Raw genomic sequence first — 17165 nt, 5'->3', positions numbered from 1 at the left:
AAAATATTACTTTGAAACAAACTTAAAATATTGTTTTTTATGGAGACCAAATCATTATTTTTTTACTTTGGTACAATTTAAATTTTGTACTTTGGAAAAACTTACCATTTACCAAACATCGAAGTATAATTTTTACTTTGGACTAAACTAAATAAATTGCTGTAATTTTGTTACAAGCTATTTTATTACATTTACTTAAGTTAAATTTCTGATTCAGAACAAACTATATTTTTAATAACACATAAATCTATTTATTTTCTTTAGTCACAAGATACAACTTTACTTAAATGTAGGTCAATATATATATTTTGCTTTGTTACAAGTTTTACCATGAACAAACTTTTACCATGAACAAATACTTAATTTGCTTTAATATTAAAAATGTTCCATTAAAATAAAACACAAAGATTGTCAGTAAATGCTTAATTTAGTTGACTTACTATAAATAAAGACAGAAATATTCTCTTGGAAAGACTTGTTTATTACGATGTTACTTACATTTAACAATGCTGCCTTCGATTAATCATGTAATATATTTGAATACAAGATCTAATGCAATAGAACACATCCTGTATCCAAATGTCTTTGATTACTCCAGTATTTAGAGATCGACACTCAGACTGAACAGTCTGCGTACCATTTTCTTGGGTTCTCTATTTAGAATGTAGATGTAGTCAACAACGATTCCAATGAGATGTGGTGGCTGGAGAGGATCCTCATCTTCCTTTAAGACATAAACTGCCATATGCATCTCTGAAGCTCTGCTTCAGCTTCATCCTTTTGAACAACCTAATAATAGACGAAGACAAGACATTACAGTTAAAGTTATTTTGATGAAATCAGTGACTGATGTGTCTATATTAAAAATATGAACAAAAATAAATTCTCCCAATCAAAACTTTAAACATATTGAAGGTCTAGTAATAAAAAAAAGTAATGACTTGCAAAGTCAAGCAGATACTTAATGTTGACTCTTCCAAATATTTTTTTTTCATAGCAACTTGACCCAAGTAAAGCGTTGGTACAATTATTACATAATATCTATCTTCAAAAAGTTACAACATATTCTGTGCCAAATACAGTAGTACTGTATACATACCTCAACCAAGAAGCTCTGAATTAAAACATATTTAAAAATGTGATTAATTAACAATAATATACACTGTTCTACAAAAATATAATATAGAATTTATTAACCAGCACATAAGAACCAAGCAGTTTAGTCCAAATTTTCTGAAGAGAAACTAACACTTATGATTAACTGATTTAATTTTGTTTTTTAGTTGCATGTAAACAACATTGATCAGGGAACATAAGCAGAAGCACAACTGAGTGTGAATAATGCACAAGAACAAACATCTTCCGGAAGGTAAAATATTCTGCGTAACCAATGAGGTTCATTTTCATGTTTTATGCAGCACATTTGTGCTTCCAGGAAGAGGTTCTATGTTGTGTGTTATTCAAGTTAGGTTTAGCTTCTGATCAATGTTTACATGCAAGTAAAAGACTAAATGAAATCTTTTCATCATAACAAGCGATCGATTCTCTTCAGAAAATTTGGACTAAACCACTTGATTCTTATGGATTAGTTTTCTTATCTCTTTATGAACTTTTTGAAACACAAATACAGACTATGGAAGGAAATCTGACAAAATTCTGTAATTAAAAATATCTTAATTTGTCTTCTAAAGAACAAAAGTCTTATGGGTGTGGAACAACATGAGTAATTATTGAAATCCTTGATTAGATGGTCAACATTTTCCCCAAGGTATACCATAAGGCATTTTAGGAGACGCTCCCTTTTTTGATTCAATTTGAAGCTCTAAGTGAGAGCCAAAACACACACAATGCATTATTATGAAGTCCAATTTTGCATTTTTATCTCATTTTGCATTCTAACTCGAGCCATGATATAATGATTGTAATGTGCTAAAACATTAATATAATTTAAAAAAACAAATGAGGGGGGAGGAGTTGATTGCTTTTTCCAAAAATATTTTACAACTTAGGATCTGCTGTAAAGGTTTTAGTATAGAGATGTATTGAAAAGATTTTCTGTTTTGTGAGTTGACACATATTCTATAGGTTCTACAATATCAAAATGTTTTTTGTAGTACGTCTTTCGCTTCCAAGCAGTCGAAAGTGGCCCAAGACCACCAAATGAAGCTGGAAAAGGATCTTATTTGATGCTAGTTCTTGCAGAACAGTTTAATCCACTTGACAGTTAAAATTCTGTAAGTGCTGATCTTTGTGAAATGACGTACCACTTTGCAATCGATGTGCTGAAGTATGGTGAATGGGCCAATGAATCTGGGACTTAGCTTGCGGCAGGGCAGGTGCAGGCGGATGTCCCGGGTGGACAGCCAGACCTTCTGACCGGGTTGGTAAGTTGGGGCCTCAGATCGGCGAATGTAGGCTGTCATTCTACGTCTGCCTAAGGCCCGCTGGAGTTGGTGGTGTGCCGCGTCCCAGACCCTCTATCTCTCCCGGAACCAGTAGTCGATGGTGACCAGGGGAATAGAGGAGGTTGGTAGCCGAGTACGTACTGGAATGGAGTGAGTCCGGTGGTAGGTTGTCGAAGGGAGTTTTGTGCGTACTCAGCCCACCCAAGGAACTTGTTCCAGGAGTTCTGCTGGCCATGACAGAAGGTACGGAGGAAGCGTCCAATCTCCTGGACCTTCCTCTCCGTCTGCCCGTTCGACTGGGTATGGTATCCGGAGGACAGGCTGATGGCCACACCTAGGAGTGAGTGGAAAGCCTTCCATACCCGGGAGATGAACTGAGGACCTCGGTCCGAGATGATATCCTCTGGGATGCCGAAGTACCTGAAGACATGGTTAAATAATCAATCAATCAATCAATCACCTTTATTTATATAGTGCTTTAAACAAAATACATTGCGCACTACAAATACAAAGCACTGAACAACATTCATTTGGAAAACAGTGTCTCAATAATGCAAAATGATAGTTAAAGGCAGTTCATCATTGAATTCAGTTATGTCATCTCTGTTCAGTTGAAATAGTGTCTGTTTTAATTTGCAATCAAGTCAATGATATCGCTGTAGATGAAGTGATAATAACTCGGCCATTTCCATGGCCGTGGGCAGACCTTTCAGGGGGAGAAGACAACATGATTTAGAAAATCTATCCACTATGGAAAGAATGCAGGTATTATTATCTGAAGGAGGAAGATCAGTAATGAAATCCACCCCTAGGTGTGACCAAGGGCGACTAGGAACGGGCAGGATGGAGCTTGCCTGATGGAAGATGGCATGGGCTCTTAGATATTACGCAGTTTGTACATCTGTTCACGTACCTACTGACATCCGAGGCCATGTTGGGTCACCAGAAGCGTTCTTTAAGCAACGAGAGGGTTTCATTGACCCCCGGGAGACCAGTGCCAAGATATGTGTGAGTTGAGTGAATGAGTGGAGTGTGCCGTGTCCTGGGAATGTACTGATGTCCCGGTGGGCAAACCGGTGGGGTGTTTATAGCAGGATCGGTTGGAGGAAGGGTCTTGGTGGATCAGGTAATGGGGCAGACGATGCCCTTTTCAGGGAGAATGGATTCGGGTTCTTCGAGATTCTCTTCTGGGGCGTGACACTGGGACCGGGCGTCAGCCTTTACGTTCTTAACCCTGGGTGATAAGAGATGGTAAAGTGGAAGCGGGTGAAGAATAGCGCCCAGCGGGCTTGTCTCGGGTTTAACATCTTGGCAACTCAAAGATACTCCAGATTTTTGTGATGCGTGAGAACCAGAAAGGGGTGTTTGGCTCCCTCCAGCCAATGCCTCCATTCTTCCAGGGCCAACTTGATGGCCAACAGCTCCTGGTTGCTGATGTCATAGTTTTCCTCCGCTGAGTTGAGCTTCCGGGAGAAGAAGCCGCATGGGTGGAGGCGACTGGGGTTCCCCTGCTGCTGAGATAGGACCGCTCCTACTCCGGTAGTTGAGGCGTCGACTTCCACGACAAAGGGTCCGTCGGGGTCAGGATGGACCAGGAGTGGAGCGGACGTAAAGGCCTATTTGAGGGTGTGGAAGGCCTCTGTGGCGGCAGGAGTCCAAAAGAGTGAGTTTGGTTTGTTACGGAGGAGACTGGTGAGAGGGCTGGTGATGGTACTGAAGTTTTGGATGAACCGTCTATAGAAATTGGCAAAGCCAAGGAATCGTTGTAGTTCTTTGATGGTGGTAGGAGTGGGCCAATCTCTGACGGCATTAACCTTCCTCTCGTCCATCCGGATGCCACTGCTGCTGATGTTGTACCCAAGGAACTGCACTGAGGGCTGATGGAAAGAGCATTTTTCGGCCTTGAGGCAGAGCTGAAAGGCCCTCAGGTGTTGCAGGACCTCCGCAACGTGGCGTCGATGTTCTGTTGGCTCCGGGAGTATATGAGGATATCAATGTAGATGTGGAAGAACTTATGGAGGAACACCCGGAGAACACCTGGTGAATAAAATCCTGGAAGACGGAGGGAGCGTTAACAAGTCCATACGGCATCACACAATACTCATAGTGGCCAGTAGGGGTTATGAAGGCAGTTTTCCACTCGTCCTCCTCTCATATCCGGATGAGGAAATAGGTGCTGCGGAGGTCCAACTTGGTTAAAACAGTGGCACCACAGAGATGTTCCAAGGCAGCTGGGACGAGGGGAAATGGATATCTGAATTTGACGGTTATGTTGTTGAGAGCCCGATAATCGATACAGGGTCTCAAGCCTTGGTCCTTCTTTTCCACAAAGAAGAAGCTCGAAGCAGCAGGGGAGGTAGAAGGACGAATGTAACCCTGGGTCAGCGCCTCCTTGATGTATTCCTCCATGGCCTTCTGAACTGAACTGGAAGAGAAATGTAAGCGGCAGTAAGTGTCACAACAGTGGTGAGTGGTTTCATTTGGTATTTTGAATATGAATGGCACTCACCATGGGATGAGGAGAACGGATGGGGGATGCAGTGATGGCATGCCCCAGGGCTGCACAGTAGAGGCAAAGATTCTGGGCCAGCCGTCTTTGTCTTTCAGCCATTGAGAGTCAATATGAGTCCACTAGCATGGGTTCGTTGGCTGGTTCTGGGGAGCTGATGGCCTCTGGTCAGCAGAGTGGCGTGGTGGAATACGCCTGGCCCTGGTGCTATTCTAAGCACAACTGCATGCGGGTGGAGAAGTGGATGGAAAGCTGGATGAACCGTTCAAGCCCGATGGTGTCCTCATATGCAGCGAGATGCAACCACACTCGATGTTCCAATCCCTGACGGTAGGTAGTCAGTAAAGCCTGTTCGTTCCATCCACTGGAGGCCGCTAGAGTCAACTGAAGGGCATATTCATTGACAGACATTTTTCCCTGTTTGAGATTATACATCTTCTCACCAATTGACGAGTCCCAAGCTGGTCTGCCAAATATTTCTCGGAAATGGTCAATGAAGCTTGAATAAGACTGGATAATTGGGTTATTTTGAGTCCATATAGAATCTGCCCACAGTAGTGCTTTACCTTGCAGTTGAGAAATTATAAATGCTACATTGGATCTCTCGGTGGGATATAAGTGCAGTTGCATCTCCAGGACCAGCGAGCATTGAAGGAGGAATCTGCTGTGCTCCTCCGCCGAACCAGAGTAGGGCGCCGGCCTGGCCATGGGACTGGCATGAACGGAAGGTGAGGAAGTGCTGGCATCGTTGACGGAAGTGCTCGCTGGTTTTGGGGATGCAAGTTGAGCTGTGAGTGTCCTACGGAGTGCATCGACCAGATCTTGGAAGGGGTCCGTGAGGCTCATGCTTGTGCCAAGCGGTGTTGGTCCGGTCTTCTGTTACAGAATACACGAGAGGCTGAGGAGTAATAGATGGTTTTATTGAAGGCACAAGCAGGGGAGCGGGTAGTGCTGGGTAGAGTGATGAATGGGTCCGCGATAGCTGGGTGAAGACGTCAGAGGAGGGAGGCGTACCACACACAATCACGATGGAGACTTGGATCTTCGGAGGATCGCTGGAGAGAGGTAAGTAGAGGAAGAGTTAGTCCTTAGAGTTAGCATACAGGTAAGACATTGTTGCGAGCAAGACCGGACTCTGACTGAGTGTGTGTGTGTGGTAACAGTGACGTACCTCTGTGGTAATTTAAATGCTTTTCTCTAGTGTTAGTCATTCCTATTTAAAACACATACAAATTAAATTCATAGTTGTTTACTTTTGGACTCACCAAATTCAGCAATAAAAGGTAAAATAATGGAATTTCCAGGAAACAAAATCCAATCTGGAAAACAGAGGGAAAAGGTCAGATTTTACTTTTTATTTATTTTTTTGTTTTATTTAATTTTTTTGGGTGGGTGTGGGGACAGTTAGCACCATCAATAATAATCACTTCAGACTGTAATTACTAATTTGACCTTAGACATACTATTGTAGTGATATTGTACCTCACACTCTTTTGCTAAAATAGGGTGCATTTTTCATACAATGATGTGACTCACTGCTTCACCACCATAGTATGATACAACGTTTAACAAATCACTTAGCGAGTCACGATTGTTTCCCAAAACCATATGGCTGCAAACCACGTTCAACCACGTGATGACGCAGGTGGTGGAATAATACCTTCTTTAAATTAATAAGTTTGAGATTGAATTAATGCTAGATGTTTTGCTATAACGGACATGACATCTGGGGACTGATTTTATTTTTTCTAAGTCATTTTGCTTTATTTCCAGATTCAATCTATTTCTTGCAGACTAGAGCACGTACAGTATGCACATGCGTACTAAACACTAAATTACATTTGTATATATTCAAAATAAAAGATATAGATTGTACTTAACCTCAGGGTGTTGTAACAGATATGCAGTTCATTGATTCATTGGTTCTGAACTAATGAATCACGGTTAGTTGAATCTAAAACAATGCAAACCCAAAGCTTGTAGATTTTGAATTCAGGCATATAAACCAAACTCTCTCTAAATTAAATGCTTGGCCTGGCGCCAGCCTGCTCGATTTAAATTATTTACGACACTCTGGACGAGAAATTCCCCAGTCACGTGAGCAGCCTCAATGGAGAAACGAAACACATTCCACAACAAACACACACATAAGCACACACACAAACAAACTTTTCTTTATGCTCTTTATGCAAGTCCTTAATAATATGTATTTTGAATAGGTTTGTGTGTTGCATAAAATTATTAATCCTTGTTATGCAAGGATTATAAATTGCTGACTTGTAAATTGGAAATGCTTCTCCTAATTTAATGTTCTCAAATAAGAGTCATGATTCTGTAACCCTACTCCTGACCAGCTCATAAAACTTTATGATCCCACTGGGAAACAGGACAGGAAAAAGCCAGCTCACTGGTACCTTTTCTCAATGTATTCTAAACTGTTACCTTTTCTCAATGTATTCTAAATGTATTGAGTATTGCTTTTTGGTGCATTAGATGTTTTCCATAATCAAAAATTGGAGTATCTACAATTGTATCATGTGTTAATCAAACTTTAAATGTGTGTAATTCTGCATATGAATGTAACGTCGTGTTTCAGTCAGTTATATATGTCATTTTTGGTATCTGTGGAATTGTCATGTTGTGACCCAACTATCCACCTATAGGAAAGGTTTGTAAAGTGTATTAATCTGGAATTACGAACTTGCTAGAATATCACTGCTGAAATCTGATAAGACAGAACTTATTAGAGTGGATGTTTTCCCAGAGACAAAGGAACTTTTTCCCACTCCAGATCGCGGACGTTCATTGGTTGTTCGCGCAAACAGAGGCGTGAACCAGTCACTCCATAAGTAGATCTGACCCAGAAAGCTCCTGCTTCTCCTCTCTTGTCCTTGCTCTTGGTCCCCGCTCGTCTATCGTCTCTGATCTCAGCACGGCGGCTGAGAGAACAGCCATTCTCATGGCTCCTTCTGGAGCTTTCATCTCTGTTGTTTTCGTTTCTTTCCCATACTAAGTTTATTCACCTCTCCACACGAGGAAGACGAATTCTGAAACATTACTTTGTTGGACCTTTCAAATATCACGCGATTCCGCAGCAGCCCCGGAAGACACGAGAGAACATGCCCAATCACAAAGAGACCACATGCAAGTATAATTCTCTATGGAGATTTAAATGCTGCTTAAAGTTTGTCTATGACCTTTTCAAGGTAATTTGCTTCGTTGTTGTCTTTCAAGGGTTACTGTCTGTGAGTTTGCATAACTGAGCATTATTCTGTGATCGTGCCTAATTCTCTCACCTCTCTCTCTCATCCTCTCTCACTCATTCTCTCTCTCTCTCATCTGGATTCCCTTATGTCTTGTACAAAGTATACTCTCTGTATTGTCGTACGCGTATTTACACGTATTTATTTGTAGTTTGATGTATTATTAGTTCAATTATTAAAAACCAATATATATTCATGATTGCCTCTGTCAAAAATGCTCACATCCCAAGTCAATGAAATGTCTGATCTTTAGCTACAAGCTCTTTACTTTTTAGTAACTGAAATTTCATAATGATAGGATAATGTTTTCATGGCCAGAGAATATTTTTCCTTGGATTATAAGAAGTGATAACTTTATTGAACGTTGATAAGTTAATCTTACGGCCGTTTGCTGGACAAACCACTGTTTGATTTGCGGTAATTTACAGTAAGAGATATCACTATAATTGATATGAAGAATGGAATATTGACATATTAATGAGTAAATTACAGTGCCTTGTAATGAGTTATTGATATATACAATTTACCTATTTTTCATCTTCAATAATTTTAATGTAACTGTCATATGAGGTAAATATATTAATCATATTCCTGATTAATTATTAAAAATCCCTATATATCATTTGAGTTAATTATAATGTACAACCCAGTGCGGCTACAGTGTTAATTTTCCTCAAGATAATGATTTATTAAGTCCATATGACATAAAAATAAGAAGCTATGTATGTGTCTAACCACAAGATGGAGATCTGTCGTTTCAACCACACAAGACAGCGATGTAGTTTGTCAATGTTTCTGGTCCTGCTTCAGCCATTTGCCTTTATTAACTCAGAAGAATTTTTTTCTGGAGATTTGCTGAACAATAACCCGCTCTATACACACACAGCCTCGAACAAACAATTGATTCAGACAGTACCATTAAATTCTCATATAATGTTAACGTTACAACTCCTGCAGTCAATGTTTAACTAACATTAGTTTAATTCTAATGTTAATCTAACTAACATTAGAAAATTCCAATTCTTAACCTATCTACATTTTATAAGTCTCATTTGGTCAAACAGCTATTCCTCATTCTTTTTTAATTAGCAGTTCTTCTTTGCAGTAAAAAGCAAGCACTTGCTTCTTTGCAAAAATGAACAAAACAGAAGGAAACTCACTAATTACTTTATATAGAACAGAATAATGTATATTGTCTAATAGTAAACAATTATTTTTGTCTTTTCTGTTTACGAAAAACATTACTGTGAAATGTCTATTATATGTACGGTATTAGACTTGGTCACCTAGTCTCGTTCTCATTCAACACAAAGCACAAGCTGTATTTTAGTTAAAGGAGTCATTGGATGCCCATTTTCCACAACTTGATATGATTATTTAGGGTCGTAATGAAAAGTCTGTAGCATAGTTTGGTTAAAATGTATCTTTTTTCCCTTTCACAAAAGATTATCGGGTCGATTAGATTTTTAAAGATGTAATTTCGCCTGTGTGTTTCTGGGTGCGGTCGATACATCACTCTTCGTGATGGCTACGATTGCTGTGTCACATGTCTGGGCTTCCAGCACGCTGAGACTGCATTCGTAGATGGCTCATGTTCTCATTGCGGGGACATGACCATCTCGGCGTTGAGAACGAGACTTGATTACCTTAAAAGGTATTGAGTCCCCACTGCCACACTCCTCTTCTAGCTCCTCTTTCGTAAGAGGGCTACTGGTGGCCAGGGTGACCTAAGGGTTACCGTGTGGACTTCCCCGATGAGCCAACCTCCTCGGGCCACACCCCCCTCACATACGCCGCAGCCGGTTGAGTTTGCGGATGAGTTTGCTGGACCCTCTCCTGACATCTCATTCGGGGCTCACGAAGAGGACTGTATGTCGATTGCTACATCACAAGGGAGGCTTGAGTCCTCGGGAGATGAGGATTCGGCTGCGTTGCCTCCCTCGGAAGTGCTTTCCCAGCCAGTGGAGAGCATCGGGCCTAAGTGGAATCCTCTGCCCTGTCCCGAGCGCTCGAGGCTGGATGATTGGTTCATGGGGGCTGCTCATGTGGATCGCCAGCACCCCCCTCTGGTTCCTTTCTTCCCGGAAGTGCACCAGGAAGTAACCAGTTCATGGAAGGCACCTTTAACTGCCTGAAACCATTCAGGTACTTCCTCTGCCTTCACTGCCCTCGATGGCAGGGCGGCAAAGAGCTATGCTGAGATTCCCCCGGTGGAGAATTCTGTTGCGATGCAACTGTGTCCGCAGAGCACCTCTGCTTGACGTTGTGGTCCCAAGCTGCCCTCCAAGGCCTGTAAGTTCTCATCCATGCTTGTGGCCAAGGCTTACAGAGCTGCGGGTCAGGCCACTTCTGCCCTACGTGCCATGGCCTCACTTCAGGTCTATCAGGCCAAGCTGCTCCGGCAGCTGCACGAGGGCAGTGCTGACCCAGGGTTTTTGCAGGAGGCGCGCACTGCTACCGACCTTGCTCTCCAGGCTATGAAGGTCACTGCGCGCTCCTTGGGTCAGGTGATGTCCACTTTGGTGGTCCAGGAGCGCCACCTATGGCTGAACTGGCAGACATGAGGGAGTCTGATCGGGCTCAGCTCCTTAATTCCCCAGTCTCCCAGGATGGCCTCTTCGTCAACGTGGTAGAGAGCTTTGCCCAACAGTTCGCTGCTGCCCAGAAGCAGTCTGAGGCCATCAGACACATCCTGCCCAGCGGCCCACTGCTGCCTCCACCCTGCCGCCGGCGCAGCCGTCTCAGCCTGCTGGTAGCCGAGGGTGCCCCTCTGCAGGCTCCTCCACTCCCGCTCGGCCACAGCAGCAGCGTTTACTCCGGCCGCAGCGAGTAGATGGCCGCAGAAGGGTGGTGCAACCCGTCTCTGCCCCTATGCCTGCCAAACACCAGTACAAGCGGCGTTCCTGAGACAGGCGACCCAACCGAGTTGGAGACGTCAGCTCGTCAGGAGATGGTAGCCGGACCACTCCTTCCCCCGGAGGAGAGCTGGGGGAGAATCCTTTGTTCTCATTTTCTTTTTGTTCCACCACTGGCCCTGCGGCCGGTGGTACCCAAACCTTCACTAAAAGAGCTGTTTCCTCTACCTCCGGGTTCCAAGAGGCCACGAACGACATTTGGGGACGTGCTTCTTCACCGCTCTCATTCTCCTCTCCCCTTGCCAGTTTCCATGCAAAGCCGGCTCGAGAACGCTACTTGGAAACTCCCCACCCCTCGTTTCTACGTGTCCAGACATGTTGTTGTGTCAACTGATGCTTCTGCCACGGGCTGTGGTGCGTCAGGCTCCTGGACGGGACCCCGCTCTTCAGTAGCATGTCAATTGCCTCAAGTTGCTAGCAGTACGGCTTGCTTTGCACCGCTTCAGGGCCCTGCTGAAAAACAAGCACGTTATAGTCCGTACAGACAACAATGCGACCGTAGCGTACATCAACCATCAGGGTGGTCTACACTCCCGCCACATGTTGCAACTCGCTCGCCATCTCCTCTTGTGGAGTCAGAAGCATCTGAGGTCACATCGTGCAATTCACATTCCGGGCAAGCTCAATTGTGACTCCACCCCTAGTCAGTTCAGCTGATTTGGGAACGCTTCGGATACACTCAGGTAGACCTGTTTGCCTCTCCAGAAAATTCTGACTGCCAGATGTTTTACTCCATGACTGAGGGCACTCTTGGCATGGATGCCCTGGCACACAGCTGGCCTCTGGGCCTGCGCAAGTATGCGTTTCCCCCAGTGAGCCTTCTTGCAAAGATGTTGTGCAAGATCAGGGAGGACGAGGAGTAGGTCCTCATGGTTGCACCTTTTTGGCCCAACCGGACCTGGTTCCCTGAACTTGTGCTCCTCGTGACAGCCCTCCCCGAACTTGTGCTCCTCGCAACAGCCCTTCCCTGCCCAATTCCTCTGAGGAAGATCCTTCTTTCTAAGAGATGGGGCACCCTCTGGCACCCACGTCCCGATCTGTGGAACCTTCATGTGTGGGTTCTGGACGGGTCATGGAAGGTTTAGGTACTTTGCCACCACGCGTAGTAGCTACCATCACCTGACCTAGAGCCGTGTCCACCAGACACCCCTATGCTTTGAAGTGGAACCTCTTCATCACTTGGTGTTCTTCGCGGTGTGAGGACCCCCGGAAATGTCTGATCGTTTCATTGCTTTCCTCTCTTCATGAGGTGTTGGAATGAACGCTGTCTCCTTCCACCCTAAAGGTCTATGTGACCGCCATTTAGGTTCACCATAACCCTGTTGAAGGTAAGTCTCTTGGGAGGCATGATCTGATCATCAGGTTCCTAAGAGGAGTAAGGAGGCTCAATCAGCCTTGCCCTCAGCAAGTCCCCTCTTGGGACCTCGCAGTGGTTCTATCGGCACTGCAGAGGGCTCCCTTCGAACCCTTGCTTTCAGCAGAGCTAAAGTTTTCATCTTTGAAAACTCCACTCCTGACGGCTTTGGCTTTCGGTGAAGAGGGTCGGGACCTGAAGGCATTTTCAGTTGACGAAGCGTGCCTGGAATTCGGGCCGGTTAACTCTCAAGTTATCTTGAGACCCTGGCCTGGGTACGTGCCCAAAGTTCCTACCACTCCATTTAGGGATCAGGTGGTGAACTTGCAAGCGCTGCCCCTGGGGGAGGCAGACCCATCCCTGGCGCTGCTCTGTCCAGTACGTGAACTCCGCACCTATGTGGACAGAACTCAGTGCCTTAGGACCTCAGACCAGTTCTTTGTCTGTTACAGAGGCCAGCAGAAGGGAAAGGCTGTCTCCAAGCAGGGGTTATCCCACTGGATAGTGGTTGCTATTTTCCTGACTTATCAGGCTCAAGACCTGCCATGCCCCCTAGTGGTGAGAGCTCAATCAACTAGGAGTGTAGCTTCCTCCTGGGCTCTGGCGCATTGTGCCTCGCTAACAGACATCTGTAGAGCTGTGGGCTGGGCAACACCTAACAAATTTGTGAGATTTATAATCTCCGTGTAGAGCTCGTGTCCTCCCAGGTACTCGCCCTTTCGGGCCAGTAAGGACCTGCTCAGTGTCAATCCGCTTGCTGCGCCATTCCACTCCACAGACTGGATGCGTATGCTATTCCCCTCAGGTGAGTTCCTCAGTCAGAACCCTGGGTTCCTCCAGCACTGTAGATGTCCAGCACTTGCGTACATGCCCTTTGGTCAGCCCTGTGTGGGACTAAGTGCCTCCATGTGTTGTGATTCCCCCTTTCTGGGCAATCCCACATGCGTATGTCCACAGTAAGTCTCTCTGCAGCATGTGTCTTTCCCTTGGTAAGCCCCTTGCCAGCTCTGTCATTGAAACTTCCACCTTGCGGGCTGGGTACCTCAGAGTTCTTATGTATCACCACCTTGGTGGATGTGCTGGCCTCACAACAGCGTGCTATCACTCACACGGGTCACTGGAAGACAGCCATGTTGCGTTTTGTAAGGGACTCCATTCATAACGTCAAATGTGACTGACTGAAAAGGAACGTCTTTGTTACGTATGTAACCCTCATTCCCTGAAGGAGGGAACAGAGACGTTACATCCCCTTGCCACATCGCTGTTCCGCTGAACAGCCAGGTCACTGGCTCGGCTCCTCAGCGAAGACTTGAATGCGAGTTGCGCGAGCTGCTCCTTATATACCCAAATTCCACAGACCAAGGTACTTTGTGTACCATTGGCTCATTTTGTCAAGTCAAGTCACCTTTATTTATATAGCGCTTTAAACAAAATGCATTGTGTCAAAGCAACTGAACAACATTCATTAGAAAAACAGTGTGTCAATAATGCAAAATGATAGTTAAAGGCAGTTCATAATTGAATTCAGTGATGTCATCTCTGTTCAGTTAAATAATGTCTGTGCATTTATTTGCAATCAAGTCAACGATATCGCTGTAGATGAAGTGACCCCAACTAAGCAAGCCAGAGGCGACAGTGCCAAGGAAATGAAACGCCATCGGTGACAGAAACCAGGCTCAGTTGGGGGGCCAGTTTTCCTCTGACCAGACGAAACCAGTAGTTTAATTCCAGGCTGCAGCAAAGTCAGATTGTGCAGAAGAATAATCTGTTTCCTGTGGTCTTGTCCTGGTGGTCCTCTGAGACAAGGTCTTTACAGGGGATCTGTATCTGGGGCTCTAGTTGTCCTGGTCTCCGCTGTCTTTCAGGGCAGTAGAGGTCCTTTCTAGGTGCTGATCCACCATCATGTCTGGATACGTACTGGATCCGGGTGACTGCAGTGACCCACTGATCTGGATACTGACTGGAACTGGTGGCTACGGTGACCTCGGAATAAGAGAGAAACAGACAAATATTAGCGTAGATGCCATTCTTCTAATGATGTAGCAAGTACATAGGGTGTTATGGGAAGTGTTTCCAGTTCCGGTTTACCTAATTAATGCAGCCTAAAAATCCTTTAACGGATTTGGATTTTAAAAGCATATTAGTATGTTATGTGTAAGCCAGGTTAAAGAGATGGGTCTTCAATCTAGATTTAAACTGCAAGAGTGTGTCTGCCTCCCAAACAATGTTAGGTAGGTTATTCCAGAGTTTAGGTGCCAAATAAGAAAAAGATCTGCCGCCCGCAGTTGATTTTGATATTCTAGGTATTATCAAATTGCCTGAGTTTTGAGAACGTAGCGGACGTAGAGCATTATAACGTAAAAGGAGCTCTTTCAAATATTGAGGTGCAAAACCATTCAGGGCTTTATAAGTAATAAGCAATTTTTTAAAATCTATACAATGTTTGATAGGGAGCCAGTGCAGTGTTGACTAAGCATTAGTAGTTTGTTTACTAAGCATGCAGAACAACCAGCCAATAAAGCATTCCAATGATCTTACCTTAAGGTCATAAATACATGGATTAGAATTTCTGCATTTCACATTGAGAGTATAGGGCGTAATTTAAATATAATTTTGAGATGGAAAAATGCAGTTTTACAAATGCTAGAAATGTGGCTTTCTAAGGAAAGATTGCGATGAAATAGCACACCTACTGTAGGTTCCTAACTGATGACGAAGAATTGACAGAGCAGCCATCAAGTCTTAGACAGTGTTCTGGGTTATTACAAGCAGAGTTTTTAGGTCCTATAATTAACACCTCGGTTTTTTCAGAATTTAGCAGTAAGAAATTACTCGTCATCAAGTTTTTTATATCGACTATGCATTCCATTAGTTTTTCAAATTGGTGTGTTGCCGCGAAGAAATATAGAGCTGAGTATCATCAGAATAACAGTGAAAGCTAACACCATGTTTCCTGATGATATCTCCCAAGGGTAACATATAAAGTGTGAAGAGTAGCGGCCCTAGTACTGAGCCTTGAGGTACTCCATACTGCACTTGTGATAGATATGATACATCTTCATTCACTGCTACAGAGCAAACAGGTCTGTGGACGATGCAGTAAACATTGGACTGCATTATGTTCTGCAACACCTAGACAGACCGGGGACTTATGTGAGTATCCTTTTTGTGGACTTCAGCTCGGCCTTCAACACGATCATCCCAAACCTCCTCCTGCCCAAACTAAATCAGCTCTCCGTGCCCACCTCCGTCTGTCAGTGGATCAACAGCTTCCTGACAGACAGGCAGCAGCTAGTGAGGCTGGGAAAATACACATCCAGCACCCGTACAATCAGCACCGGAGCTCCCCAGGGCTGTGTACTCTCACCACTGCTCTTCTCCCTGTACACCAACGATTGCACATCTAAGGACCCCTCTGTCAAGCTCCTGAAGTTTGCAGATGACACCACACTCATCGGCCTCATTCAGGACGGTGACGAGTCTGCTTACAGACAGGAGGTAAAAGAGCTGGCTGTCTGGTGCAGTCTCAACAACCTGGAGCTTAACACCCTCAAAACAGTGGAGATGATCGTGGACTTCAGGAGAAACCCCCCTGCACTCCCCCCACTCACCATCATGAACAGCCCTGTGACTGCAGTGGAGTCATTCAGGTTCCTGGGAACCACCATCTCTCAGGACCTGAAGTGGGACATTCACATTGACTCCATCGTAAAAAAGGCCCAGCAGAGGTTGTACTTTCTCCGCCAGCTGAGGAAGTTAAACCTGCCACAGGAGCTGCTGAAACAGTTCTACTCCACCATCATTGAATCCATCCTCTGCACTTCAGTAACTGTCTGGTTCAGCTCAGCTTCTAAATCTGACCTCAGAAGACTACAGAGAGTAGTCCGGACTGCTGAGCGAATCATCGGTTCAACTCTCCCATCTATTCAAGAACTGTACTTATCCAGAGTGAGAAAAAGGGCTGTCAAAATCACTCTGGACCCCTCACATCCAGCACACTCCCTCTTTGAACTGTTGCCATCTGGTCGACGCTACAGAGCACTGAGCACCAGAACAACCAGACACAGGACCAGTTTCTTCCCTCAGGCAATCCATCTTATGAACAGCTGACAATAATGGCGAACACACTACACTTTATATTTATATACACACACACTTTATTTATCTAACACACATACTTAGTATACACTTAAATCTTGCACACAATATATATGTACATACATAACTTCACTTTGTAATATACCTGCCTACAATTGTCATTTGTATATTGTCATTCACTGTCTACATATTTGTATTTTTTATTCTTTTATTATGTGTTTTATGTTCTGTCGCTGTCATTCTGTTGTACTGCGGAGCTTCTGTCACGAAAACAAATTCCTCGTATGTGTAAACATACCTGGCAATAAAGCTCATTCTGATTCTGATTTTGATTCTGCTACGAACTGATGGCAGTCATATAAGTACGATTTAAACCATGCTAATGCACTTCCATTAATACCAACAAAGTGTTCAACTCTATGCAAAAGAATGTTGTGGTCAATTGTGTCAAACGCAGCACTAAGATCCAATAAAACTAATAGAGAGATACACCCACGATCAGATGACAAAAGCAGATCATTTGTAACTCTAAGGAGAGCAGTCTCAGTACTATGATACGGTCTAAATCCTGACTGGAAATACTCACATATACCATTTTTCTCTAAGAAGGAATATAATTTT

The 17165-nt window shown here is 44.1% G+C and overlaps 1 long non-coding RNA gene across 1 annotated transcript in view; it reads right to left on the bottom strand.

Annotated features, from left to right (window-relative positions):
- Positions 1-499: 499 nt before the first annotated feature.
- Positions 500-17165, bottom strand: part of LOC113091616 (uncharacterized) — a 36313-nt gene continuing 19647 nt past the window's right edge. The window contains exons 3-6 of the long non-coding RNA XR_003287411.1: positions 4915-5969; positions 3319-4830; positions 2265-2825; positions 500-789 (exon numbers count right to left, since the gene is read on the bottom strand). This is a non-coding gene — a long non-coding RNA (uncharacterized LOC113091616). The remainder of the gene's footprint in view (positions 790-2264; positions 2826-3318; positions 4831-4914; positions 5970-17165) is intronic.

This window comes from Carassius auratus, unplaced genomic scaffold, assembly GCF_003368295.1.
Source record: "Carassius auratus strain Wakin unplaced genomic scaffold, ASM336829v1 scaf_tig00214251, whole genome shotgun sequence".
Lineage (NCBI taxonomy): Eukaryota > Metazoa > Chordata > Actinopteri > Cypriniformes > Cyprinidae > Carassius > Carassius auratus.
The sequence above is the reverse complement of the archived record's forward strand: the minus strand, read 5'-3'. Positions and strand labels throughout refer to the sequence as shown.